This window comes from Embiotoca jacksoni, unplaced genomic scaffold (genome assembly GCF_022577435.1).
Source record: "Embiotoca jacksoni isolate LCO1_2020_lvr unplaced genomic scaffold, fEmbJac1.0.p SCAF_4, whole genome shotgun sequence".
NCBI lineage: Eukaryota > Metazoa > Chordata > Actinopteri > Embiotocidae > Embiotoca > Embiotoca jacksoni.
Genome location: NW_027185392.1, coordinates 16,375,869 through 16,389,636, shown reverse-complemented (window position 1 = coordinate 16,389,636; position 13,768 = coordinate 16,375,869). Strand labels below are relative to the sequence as shown.

At 40.4% G+C, this 13,768-nt stretch overlaps 1 protein-coding gene across 1 annotated transcript in view; it reads right to left on the bottom strand.

Moving 5' to 3' along the window:
* Nucleotides 1-13,749, bottom strand: part of sorbs2a (sorbin and SH3 domain containing 2a) — a 49,518-nt gene extending 35,769 nt beyond the window's left edge. The window contains exons 1-2 of the mRNA XM_069168036.1: nucleotides 13,660-13,749; nucleotides 7,802-7,981 (exon numbers count right to left, since the gene is read on the bottom strand). The gene's annotated coding sequence lies outside the window, so the exon portion shown is untranslated. The remainder of the gene's footprint in view (nucleotides 1-7,801; nucleotides 7,982-13,659) is intronic.
* Nucleotides 13,750-13,768: the final 19 nt, after the last annotated feature.

Sequence of the window (13,768 nt, the reverse complement as noted above, 5' to 3'; positions counted from 1 at the left end):
AAACACTATTATTTCTAATGGAAGAAGTGAAGTGTAAATCCCCAGAATCTTAAGAAAATAACTGGACCCTTATTTCTCAACGAGTTGTTTTCAATTATTGCCCTAGTTCTGCAGGCCCAAGAATTTGGTATGTTAAATTTCTTTCAAGTCATTTTATTTTGTTACTTTGCCGTGGTTTATCCACCAGCTATAATTTAAGCATTGGTAGGCCACTCTGGAGACTAGTGTCTATATAATTACGGGCTGCAAATACACAACTCGAAGCAATAAGCCACAGAAAGCCGTGATGTCCAACATGAAGCCCATTGAGTCTCTAGTCACTTGGTTTGTACCAGTGGACTAAAAGGGTTTGCACACTAAATATATAGGACACTGCACTAACTATGATGGTAAGGTTGTCCTGCTGCAAACCTATAATAGAATAACATTATTGCTGATTTGAGCTCTGTTTTCTGAGCCCTCCTTCCCTCGGTGACAAGGTAATTCTCAAAACCAGAAAAGTTTTATTATTGTTGACTTGGAAACATCTCTTGTTGACAATTTACTTGCAAAGACTACAGATAGGTCACAGTGACCATATGGGAATTTCCACGCGCAATCTGTGTCCGTGCGCTTTTTTAATTATCTCGTAAAATTAGAGTGGAGACAGCACAACAAAGCTGGACCACTAGAGACTGAGGATAAAATACACCAGAGAATAGAACGAACCACTATCTTTCACCATATTAACAGAAATCATTCAGTTATTGAGCATGTGATGAGAAAAAAAAAAAAAAATCAAAGAAACCCGACCCAGTGTATGACTGTCAGAAGTAAGAAAACAGCAACATGCCCTCAGTGGCCAGGATGCCTTTAGTCACTGGCAGAATGCTTCAGCAGAGACAAAACAAGAGTCTGGAAACAAATGCCACCATCATTCAGCCGCAGTATTTCAACTTTCCTTTATCTTGTACCTTGAAAAAAAACAACAAAAAAAAGCCCACATACTAAAACAATTTCAGCTTAGGATGGAAGTAACAACTGAAAAGGCTTTATACTCCAATAACTGTGCATCTTTTACTTTGTTTATTTTTGTACTAAGCCATTTCTCTTTTTTTAAATTGCATGTGGTCCATTTGGAATTCCTATGTGGGACTATGAATTATAAACTGCTAATCTGTCTCTTATCGGCTGATTCATTTGCAATGAATGTCTCCACCAACAAAAAGATTACACCAAAGTATTACAATATTTTCAGTTTCATATTTATGCCTCAGTCGTTCTCTCCTAATTGCGTGATCCACAAATTGGTTGAGGCATGCTATTTAAAATATTGCAAAATTATTCTCAGACGGAACAAGGACTTCTCATTTTCCGTTTAGAAAGGCTTCTTCACTTGCAAATATCCCTTCATACACTGTATCCCATTTACAAAACAACGGACAGATCCGAGGCTTTGCCATGACATGGTGTACTTGGATCCATAAGCATAGATAGGGACACTCGAGCTATCATGTAAAAAACAAAAACAACTTTCAGAGTAAAATGTATTTGTAAGTCTGCAAATCAGTTAATTTAGTTTATGATCAATCTGTCTTAATGGATAAGCTGACTTTAAAATATCCGAAAATGGTGAAAAATGTCAACCAGTGTTTCAAGTTGCAGCCTACATTGTTTTTTTTTCCTGTACAACAGTCAACTAGAAAAATATATTAAATTAAATATTTTACATTTACTTGTAGGAAATTGTATTTCAAAATGCCATATTTCAAAAGTCTAAATCTGACAGACCTTTTACCATTTTTTTTTTACAAAGCCTTTTAAAGGCTGTGTGCGTGTGTGTGTGTGCGTGTGTGTGTGTGTGTGTGTAAAGTCAGTAGGGGAGAGAGTGAACAGTCATTGGAGATAAACTGACTATAGTCTCAAGGGTCCTGACCCTGAAGTGGTCACTCAGACTGAGACATACTCACAGGATGTCAACAGATTAAGCTCCTTAGCCAATCTATTTAAAGCCCTAAAAGACCTAGAAGTCATCACAGACATGTTCTGTTCAGCCTTTAGAAAAGATTTTTGTTTGTAACAAGCTTAATAATTACAAAAAAAAAAACATGCTGAAAGAAACATTATTTAACATTAATGGTGCAATATTCTGTGTGAATTAATGAGACCCTGTGTAGAACCTTCAGCTATGCTCCAAAGTGAACATGAGGTAAAACCCGGGACTCAGACATTTTATATGGATAAAACTGAAGTGAAAAGCAGAGAAATTTGTAAATCTAAATCCCTTTTCAACAAGAAAACAGAATGCCTCAAGGGATCCAACATAAATCCCAAAGTCGAGACATGGTGAGCCTGAAACTGAACCAACAGGGAGAGTGACCCCTCCAAAAAAGGCAGAATTTAGAATTTCTCCATTCCTTAATTATTGAATTGAAGCCAAGTTATTTCAGTGGTGCATTTTTGTGGTCAGAAATCGTGGGCAGCGAAGGGTTGTGGTGAGGAAAAAACAGAAAGGCTTGGGAATCAAAAGGCTGTCCATCGTACTTTAAACGGACAATATATTTTACAGCCAGGAGGTGTTCATGTTGAGCATCAGCTCAACAAGTAAGCATGTCAAAAGTATATCATTATCGGTGGATTATATCCACAGAGGAGATGTAGCACTCTCAAACTCTGGGTTTGGAATTTATCATTTCTAGACTCAACTTTTGAAGCGTATAAGCATCAACATTTTTACAGTTTGAATTTTAAAATGTGTAAGAGAATAAATCAAAGCAAGTTCTTTTCTAAACTAGCGGAATCATTTGCCAAAGACTCAGATTCTTCAATTTGAGATGTTTTTTCACCTTTTTTTTTTTTTTACCATTCAGTGTCCAAATCAATACAAAGGAAATCATAAATACAGTGAAATTTTACAATTTAGCGGGGATAGCTAGCGCGCTTGCTTAAATTTTTTTTTTTTTTTAAATCCAGGTGACAACATGCGCTGGTGGTTAACTGAAACCTGAGGTGGAGTGGTTGGTGAACTAGGTCAGCTATAACCATGCCTCAGAGGATGCCTAGGGTGGCATTTCAAACTTTTGAAGGACAACCTCAACATAGTTAAATGCAAACGAGTAAGTTGCAAAGCTAGGCGTCCATTCTGCAAGAATTTGGGCAGACCTACTTTACATGTAATGCAGGCAATACGTCTATTCACGAGGCCAATTGAAGTTATATGGTTTGATCATCTCTGCTAGGCCCATCATGAACAGAGATAACCACAGAGCATCTATTTGATCTTCGCATCCAATATGTCCATTATTCCATAGCAGGCACTGTTTTATTTAAACGTATTTAATGCATAAAAAGGGACATTTGGGAAAGTCTGTACGAGATTGATTAAAACGGATACAAATATCTTTTGCTTGTGTTAATATTCAGGCAAATCCTTATGGTCCATCCATACTTCACCACAGAGATGTGTCAAAGTCCTTGATGAGGGTACTTCCTAGGTGCAGAGTTAAAATCCCTTTAATGGACACATCAGAGTGTAATATCATGGTGCCTTCCCACATTTTCACTAAGAAAATTCATGCATTTTTAATGATTATTTCGGACATGTTTTGCTCAGCCTTATGAAGTAAAAGTTTGATTTGCTGTTGCTTCAGCACACTGAAACAGAAACGTCTGGCCTGCATTTGAATTTACAAACGCAGATAACTGTAACCACTAAACAGTTTCGGCTTCACATTCTTGCTAGTCAGAAATATGTTAAATATTCAGCCAAACCAGGCTTTAAATCAACATAAGTGCTTTAATTCATTTCTAAAAACAAACACAGAAACATGTTTTTCTCATATATTTCAGAACCAAAAGCTTCAATCAAATGAGTCCTCAAGCAAAGTACTGTTGGAACCCTTTTTCTCAGCAAGTACAAAGCTACTTATTGTCAGATGCAGGTCATATTAGAAAGAATGTTTTCTCAGTGCCATGGAACTGTTCTACCAGCACATTACTGCCACTAGTTGAACAACAACCACTTCCGACAAAGTCTGTGGTATCGGCCTTGTTTGTTCAACCTTGCCACTCATTAGCAGACCCCCCTCTGGCTGTATGAATGGATTGGTGAGGTCAACATACTGACCCTGCATGCCCACTCGATGCCCATACTGCAAACAACAGAAGACCATGTGTTCTGCAGATTGCATCACAACACCACTAACAAGCAAAGCCACTGGCCTGAGAGCACTAATGCAATTATGTAACCCAAGCCTGAGTACTGTGTGTCGGGGATATGGGAGAAGAAGAATGAATTGGATGTGACAATTCGTGGGTTTGTTATCTTCCCATTCGTATATAGAACTTAAGATGCACACAGTGAATACTGCTCTGATGTACACAGTGAAGAGAGATTAAAAAAAAAAAAAAAAAAAAGAGAGATAGTGACAAAGAAAGAGCCGATTAAGAAGTACGTGGAAAAGCAAATGAAAAACAGAAAAGATCCACAATACAGAGAGGATGAGAGATCATAACATGAAACGTTAGATGTACTACTACTGTAGACGTACTGTTGAAAATAATTGATATTAGCATGTTGGATTATGTAAGCTGTCTGGAAAAAGCTTTCTGGGGACAAACTATCACCAGTAAACAATAGAGCTGCCACTGCTTTACATCTACTTCAAACTAGGACAGACACAACAAGCTAATGTAGACACTGTTACAAGGAGATAATAGGACACGCAGATGGAGGGAAAATGTTAGTGGGAGCTGAATGTCAAAGCAATTTCAAAGATGAAGCTTGAGCTCTTCCTGACTGGACATTTTGATGGTGTGTTACAGCCGGCCTCTAGTTATGGCTTCAGCTTTCTCAAATGGTTGCATGAAGGGAGTACGGTAAACTCAGCAGCTCAAAATAATGTTGAAACTGTAGTGCTGTCAGCGGAGGGATAAACCCAACCACTACATTGTTATGCTCACAATGGGTTGTATGAAAGCAACAAATGAAGTCTTGTTAAAATGCTTCGGTGATAATGAGCTTCATGAGCACGTCGACATCACTTCAACAGCAGGAACGTACGGCAGGTAAACGCCACACGTATCACCTAACGCAGCTACGAGAGAGCATCTAAGGTCATACCATTAAATAGACAAGTCATAGTCATAAAAAACAAGCAAAGAGGGCTTAAACAACACTGTATACATGCCAACTTTTTTTCCCCCCCATACCTAGAAATATTTATGTGATATATTTGTTTTAACTAAGAGGAGTCTTTCAGGAAAATGCAGAAAAGAGCTTTCTCACAAACGTTCCTATCTAAAGAACGAAGATGATTGAAGGAAGCAGTAGCAAAGAAATGAATCATAAAAATGCTCGCTCTGTCCTGCCAGCTGAATTCTTTGTAAATAGTGGTGATTATGAATATTGTTTGTGAGGAAGGTAGTTTTCTGCAAATAATTATTTTGGATCACTGCCCCTCTACAAATGATCCAAAACAAATTCTTATGACTGTGTATTTGGTTTTCTTGTACATAGTTATGATGACTTAGAGAGACAATTTGCGACAAATTACATTGCAATTTCTAATTTGTTTAAGAATGAGTTAATATGTTGTTCGTTCAAAACATTTTTACAAATGTAATGCTGGAAATAAACGAAATAGTTTGAAAAATAGTTTTTCATTTGAGGCAAGGGGTACACAAGCAGAATGGCTATCAGCTGTGGCTAAGATTACATTCCCCATACATAGTCTGGATTCCCCAGGTACCAGTGTTAAGTGTCGAGCATGAAGATAAGAGGAACTTTATTAGCAGCGGTGCTATATTTACTGCCATTAGACAGGACCCTTTAACCTCTGAGGTGGTCCAGAACACTGGACAAATCTAGCAGAGGAATCTTCATGTGCTCTGAAGAAAATATGATCATTTCAGCTTTAGTTATTCCTAAAATTCAACATAAGGCCAAAGAGAAATGTAAACTTTCCTGGTCTATCAGAAATTATCTGAGGAAGATGGCAGTCTACCCATTTCTCATTAGTTTAAGAATGAGAAGTAACAAGTAAATCACTTTGCAGAACAGTCCAATAGGTTTTGGCCCTTGTGATGAAATGTTGCCTCTATTTTCACGAGGCTCCTTTTAGAGAGCTTTGTTGATGTTAATGGTAAGACGCCATTCTGCAACTTCAGTCAACATATTCTTAAATCTTTGTGAAAATATAGAGGCATCTTTAATAGTATTGTACTTGTCAAATTGAATGACATAGATGCCCGTTTACTGCCAGTATTCCATATATTCACTGCTTTTATTCTGATAAGATCATTTCTGAACATCTTTGTCCGTTTGTATAACAGCTTTTAAGCAAATACCCTGTATCAGGAAGAAATGTGGAAGAGGAGAGTCACAACTGAGCTACAGTAACAAGGGAACTTATTAGGTGCTGAAAAGTGAAACAATATAGTAGTAATTCTGGACAGTCCCGCTCAGCTCTCTTATACGCAGATCATGCATACTTCAAAATATTCTGTGCTTTATATACAAGTAAATAAAACTGTGTTCAAACCTGACTCATTGTAATCTCTCTCCAACCGAGTACAAACTGTACGTCGAAGACCTACCAGTACAGGTGATGCACATCTAGCCAAGCAATCAATGTATCTCTATCTTAGTCTAACATGGTTGAGTTCTGACAACAGGTAAAGTTTTTCTGGGACCGGATTTAAACCAGTAGAACCAACCAAAATTAGGGTGTGCCGGTGACGCTTACAGGGAAGAGATGTAGTGTCTCTGTGTACGTGAGATCCAGAGGAAAGCGAACCAAGCGGCCCGTTCTACGAACCGAGGCTGGGAACCACCCCTTACTGTGTACCCGAAGGGTCAAGGTGACATTCCACAACACCTCCGAGACTGGCCTAATGGAGGGATCGGTGCATTGCTTTTGTTGAATGGGAAATAAGAGACGGTGAAACAGACTGTAACAAGAGATGGAAGTACGTAAAAGGAACACAGGAGGAAAAGGAGATTCTGGGGCAGAATTATGGGAATGTAAGAGGTTAAGGGAAAGGAGACAGGGAAGGTCTGAGGGGTTGAATTTATTTATTTTTTTTTAAATATATATATATATATATATATATATTTAATCTCATTGATAGAAATGTATACATTTTTGTTTTGTCTAGATTTAATTGTTCCTTTTTTTTGTTGTTGTGAAAATGTCAAACAAATAAATCTGCTGGGGTCAGGCATAAAACCTTTCAACCGTCAAAACTGCAATCTAAGTTATTTCCTGAAGCTATTTCTGAGGTGACCATGGTAGAAACCACAGTTTTTATTTGACACCATTTCCCCTGTCAACTGTCACAAAAGACAAAAATTCTACACTTGGTCTATAATTGTGGCCTCTGGCAGAACAGATCACAATTCCCTTTTGGTGTTTGGGCTGTAAAATCTATTCAGATCTCTTTTAATTTACATTCTGTCGAAAGCATCATGTGTTCATAACAAGTAAATATAGATGTGTGACAATTGACAGCACAACAATGTCTGTGTATTTAAGGGTGACATTAAGGAAACACTTTCAAAATAAATCACTTTAAAACATATTGAAATATGATAAATATTCTGGTGTGGAAGAGGTTAATTAAACCGGAAGAATACTGGTTAATCTATAATCTTAAAATCATTTAAGAAAGATGTTGTCCTGTGTTATGGCATGCAAATGTATTGAGTATCACTGTCATATGAGTATCTTTTGTGACATTTAACCCTAAAAGCCTGACCTGCCTCCCCAAACAACAGAGTGCAGGTGCAGCAGTCCATCAAGCAAAGAAATGTAAAACGTACCGTCATAAAACCAAAAGACAGGACACTCGCTAAGAGGAGTCAGGTGTAGAGGTGAGCCAGAAAGTTTGTGCTCCTTCTTCTCTTTCTCTTCTTCTTTTCCGATTCTTTTCCTTCCCTCTGCTCAGGACACGTCTCTCCTTCTGGTCAAGCTCTATTCCCAGACCTCACCCCGTTTAATGCCTGGGAAACACAGAGACAACAGAACAAGGAGAAAGTTAGAGAGAGCGCCAAAGAGAGGGAGTGACAGGGAAAGAGAGTTCCCTGTTTGGGTGAAGCAGTGATCAGATACGGCTATTTTCAGACGCAGGCATGCTCTTCTATGAGACTGGAAAGTTACCCCCCCCCGCAGTGTAAATGGGTGGGGGCTAAGTGACAGGCCTGACCATCTCTATTTTACCACACGCACACATGTTTGCATGCGTGCATACCACACAGTATATGCTGTACATGCACACACATGCACGCAAAGACTATGTCGGAGCACACATTCACATGTACAAACACCAACACACACACATATACGTGGTAATTGTATATTCCAACAGGTAGACACACCTTTGCCAAGTTAGGATAGCGGTGAGCGTGAGCCGACGCCTCTATACACTCATCTTTATTCCCAGGTTTTAATGCGACACAGTGGCTACAAGGATCTTCGATGTGCGCCTATGTAAAGTGTCCCTCTCCACACGGAAACTGACACGAGTGTCAAATTGTTCTCACGAGATTTTCTTTCACTTTCAGTTGCTGACGGTTTGACTGCCTGTCAAGAAGGGTCGCTCAGACATGTGCAAATGAACACACAACTACATGACAGGCGTGCGCACACACCACACACACACACACACACACCACACACACACCACACACACACACACACACACCACACACACACTCTTTTCTTTTTATCCATGTCAATAAACCATATTCTGTCAGTGTCACATCAGGCTGTAAATATAAATACAAATTATGTGTCCACTCACCTGTGATATTAATACTATTCCTGCTGTGTAATCCATACGGGAATGTATATTTGGAAATGACCACACACATACACACACAGGCTGAATATACACAGGAGAGAGGTCAGCCAGAAGCACCTCTAGACCCCCGACTCCCTGCTATTCCCAGAATGATGATGTAACTACTGCTATTAGCATCTCATACTTAGAGCCTGGATACCTAAACCCAGCCAGGCAGCTACTGTGCAATATGCAAAAGCATCCATCTTTCACCCTTCAAACACATTTGCTACAATAAAACAAAAACAGGCATACAAATTCTCAACTAACAAATTATTGCGCAGTTGGGTCCAGAAAGAGTTCGGCAGTCACTACAAAAGGAAAATCGATTTAGTCATTGTAACGCAGCTCCATCAAGTCCTGAGCAGTGAGTTGTTTTCCCCAACAATCAGACAGCCCCCCCCCCAAAAAAAAGTTACTGATGTTTAATTCTGTTTAAATCAACTAACTCTAAATAAGGAAACGGTGAGGTGACATTACTTTAGTTTTCTGACTGTTTAGATTGCATGCAAATAATTACAAACAATCGGGGTCTACATATTAAATGGGCCCACTGTTCCCGAGTCTCAATAACAATACGTTTAACATGGTAAGTAACGAGCATTTTAGTTTAAGGCTACAAAGGTACAATGCTAAACTCATGCACGAGTTCAGCCAAGTGCCAACGTGTTGCCAACCTTTAAATCAAACATGGACGGACTCGGTTGAGTTGTCCTGGACCAACACTGTGTGTGTCTGCTGTCATCGGGCCAGTGATGAAGTGGAAATGTAAAAATCCTTTTTACGTGGGTACAAATGGCTCCAATGATAACTAACACTTGTGCAGCTATGTCCCCCTTGCGCCTACGCTGCAGACCTTGGGGTTTGTAAAGCCCGCTGCAGTGATCAGTGTCAGCAGAGCAGACAATCAAACAGCAGCTGGCCTTCAGAAACTTCTGGTCACATGCCAAGGATCACCGAGGTATGGTGAAAATCTGACAACTGTCAGGTGCTAATGATGTAACCTCGGGTGTAAAAAAAAATCAGGGCAGTATCAGGGGACCGATGAATTCTTAAGTCCAATTAGGGACACGATTAACTACAGACCACCTACATGACACTTTACAAAAGAGGACCAGCACCATCTACAAAAAAGTTTCTCAAGTTTGATGGATGGGATTTAATTGTTACGGGTCACAACCATCGTTCATTCTAACTTAATCCCGAGTTGCAAAAGCATGTCCTAACACGTTTTGCGTGCGAATGATTTACAAAAACAATTAAAACCAACATGACACAGCAGCAGCTTAGGAATGATCTCATTTAAGTACCGGAGCAAACTATTTTTATAGTGACTGACACAAACTCCCACTCAAACACACCGACACTTTGACCTATGAGCCACTCTGGACTACAGTAGCCGCGTCGACATGGTCTCACCCGTACAGTTTCAACACCTAATTCATTATCAGCTTCTGCAAGGCCCCGCCATTCCCAGTTAAGTAAGTGGCAGGATATAAAAAGCAGAGAGAGAGCTGTGCATGTAGTGAGTGTCACTTACTGGAAAACACTTAAACCTGGGAGAAGATCAAAAAAGGAAAAGTATATCCACAAATACGTCAAACTCTTAGACGGTGCCAACATTTTGTGACTCTGGAAGAGGACACGTGGAATATGAGATAGGAACTCCAATATGTTATATGTTGATAGACTTAACACAATTTTTAGATGTAATTTAAGAAAAGAAATGGACAGATTACCTTTTTGATTGGTGTATCCAACTTCTCGAAGTATACGTCTGTATTGTCAATTTTGATGGATAATTAACTCGATGCTACAGCAGCGAAAAACTATGTTGCTTCGCGCGTTTTTGTTCACAATAAACATACATGTTGAAAACTAAGTTCAAATTTTGCATGTGTTCCTCCATTCACCATAATTCGCAAACATCAGGCAGCAGCTAACATTGACCAACATCATTGTCTGACGTGTAACAGAGTGCATTTGCTAAATGTAACCGACCCGTGTGCTCAGGGTTCCTTGTAATTTAGCAGGACACACTATTACTTCAACTGTGTTGTGTTGTTTAAAACAGGTCCAGACCCTCAACTATTTTGAAGCTTCTTTTAAATACAGCCTTCGTATAGTGCTGCAATAAACTTGTGTTTTTTTCTTACAAGTACTGAAAAGCATCAATTAAAATGTATAGGGCTGAAATAATACGGACAATGATTGCATTTTATAAAAGGATCATAGTTTGGCAGGACAAGCTAAAGTAAAGATGTACAAGATAATCAAATATTTTTCTGCTGTATAATAAAACCTTTTTTAAAAAAAAAAAAAAAAAAATATATATATAGTTTTCTTTCTACAATCAAGAATACAATGATCATGTTCCTTATAACATTAAGCATTTATTCAATCTTTCTGTATTTGCTAATAAAACGTTTCATATTTGATTATCATACATCAAATGCACATTCACTAGATTTATGTAGGTGCTATGGCTTCCTCCCACAGTCCAGAGACGTGCATGCAGACTGGTGATGCTACTCAAATTGATTCTCAAGTGGCTGCAGGTGTGAATGTGAGGGTGGATGTCCGTCTGTCTGTCTGTCTGTGTGTGTTGGCCCTGTGATGGACTAGTGACCTGTAGGGTCAGCTGGGATAGGAAAAGCGGGTATCGCTAATGGATGGGTAATGTGCCACTGCGTGAACCACTGTGGACAGAACAAGAAGAGATCACCATTGTGTTGAGTGTTAATTCTTGCAATGATAACGATACGAACGCTATACTGTACAGCGGATATGCCAGTTAGGAAGCTATGAACATGTACATACAATCATCCGCTCAAGTAAAATATTAAAGAAAAAAAGGCTGCGAGAATAAAAAGTCATCGCCACCAAATAGTATGGTAACAGCTGAAGGTCACTGAGAAAGATCAGGGAGCATACATGTCCTGCAGGCAGTGTCTTTTATCAGCGAGACTAAGAATTAGGCAAGCTCTTCACACGCCACTTGAGCCATGACATCAGCTTCTGAAGAAGGGCAGTGAGAGGGGGAGATAAATGAGGAAACACTGTAGAGGGACAATGAGACAAGAGAGAGCACCAAAACAAAGAAATAAACAGACAAAGGAAAATTAAAAGGGTGTGTTTGTATGTGTGGGAGAGCTAGAGAGAGAAGGAGCGAGAACGTAAACAGTGGGAGTAACTCCCTCCCCTGTTACATCCAGTACTTTCAGGAGAAATGTATCACATGCTCTGATCCCATGTTGGCCTGCCTTGATCCTCTCACCTCTCACTCAAACATACATGCCCAGCAAACTGTCTCTCGCAGTAACTCTAAACTGGCATGTGCGACTGAGTTAACTCTAACAGAGACATACGTCCTGGCTCATTGACCATCAATCAAGTCAAAATGCTACGATCGCTCATTAAGTGTGTATATTTAAGCCTCTATGAAAGGCTGTTTATTTGGTGCAGCGCCCCCCCCCCCCCCCTCTCCCCTGTGAGACAGATAGCAGCCAACTGTTGCTTGTCATATTACATCCCGCTGTGTTGCTTCCTCTCTGCCAGACACAAGCATGCAGTCATAGAAATACATAAAATACTACATCAAAGCCCCGGTCCAATAAAGCCCACAACACAGCACTCACACAGGGCAGGTGTGTGTCAGTGGGGGTGGTATGAGGCTCCCGGAGTGACAGCGTTACACTTTGTGCATCCTGAACACCTCCCCAACTCTTGCTGCTCACCCAGCATTGTATGGGTGTATTGTATGGGTATTAATGGGTCTCACAGATAGCATCTGTCGCTGCTGGCCCTTTCGAGTGTTTCCTCATTACATCATCCCTTTTATACCAGTTAGCAAATAGCCCCCCAATAATATCCAGGGGTTTTCAATTGCTATTTGCTCATTGTGAAAACTGGGATACACAGCTGGAGGAAAGACAGCCAAACAAAGCAACACATTGGTCTCAAAATATGATCCGACTCAGCGCCTTATGGATTCTCATCCTCGCTAAGAAACACTGAATAAACCTCTAATAGCAGGTCGACGTAATCATTCTTGTACCAAGAATGAGGGGAAAAACAAAAAAACAAAAAAACAACTGTACCTCAACAATGACTTCATAGCTCCCGTGAGGCATCAGCCTTCATAATACCAACTACACATCAGATGTAGAAAAAAGTATTTTAAAGATACTCTTCATTAATTAAAGTAGCTCCACGGGACACACCTGTGATTAAGGATCGGAACAAGATAGACCGGTGTCATACATTCAAAATACAGACCCGAGTAAGCACTTTAACGCTGTACTGCACCACTGTATACTCGCAAGTGCAGGCTAACAATAGAGATTACCCGAAGCATTTAGGATGTAGGTTAAATGTGGATATTTCAGTTTACGCCAGCTGTTTGTTACCCCCACATAAATGCCCTCACGCGGACGGGCCGCACCGCTAATGTTTAAGCGGTCGTCTTCCCGCAGCTTTACAGCCTGTGGTTTCAGCATTAAACATCATCCCCAGTCCCATCTTCCTCTAACGCACTGGAAACAGAAATCCGCTGGGATGCACTTTAATGGACAGCGTGGCGACCCGCATCCCGGACGAGACGCTTCATTTGCTCGCCGATTGTAACTACGGGGGGGGGGGGGGTCAGTGTTGCTCGTAACGCACTTAAAAACCAGTGAAAACCAGTGAAAAACAGCCCGTTTACCTGCTCAAACACAGCGACATGACGCCGGAGCCGCGGGTCGGAGCCGAGCCGAGCCGAGCCGAGCCGAGCCGCGGGTCGGTGGGAGAGAGATAACACGGCCCCGTAGCGACACCGCTGATACCGTGTGTGCTTACCTTAAAAGCGCCGCCGCCTCCCCCGTCGACACGTTCAGAAACGTATCGTGAAAGTAATCGACGTTTTTCACGTGAACTGACTTTTAAGTCCTCAGTCGAACAAGAGCAG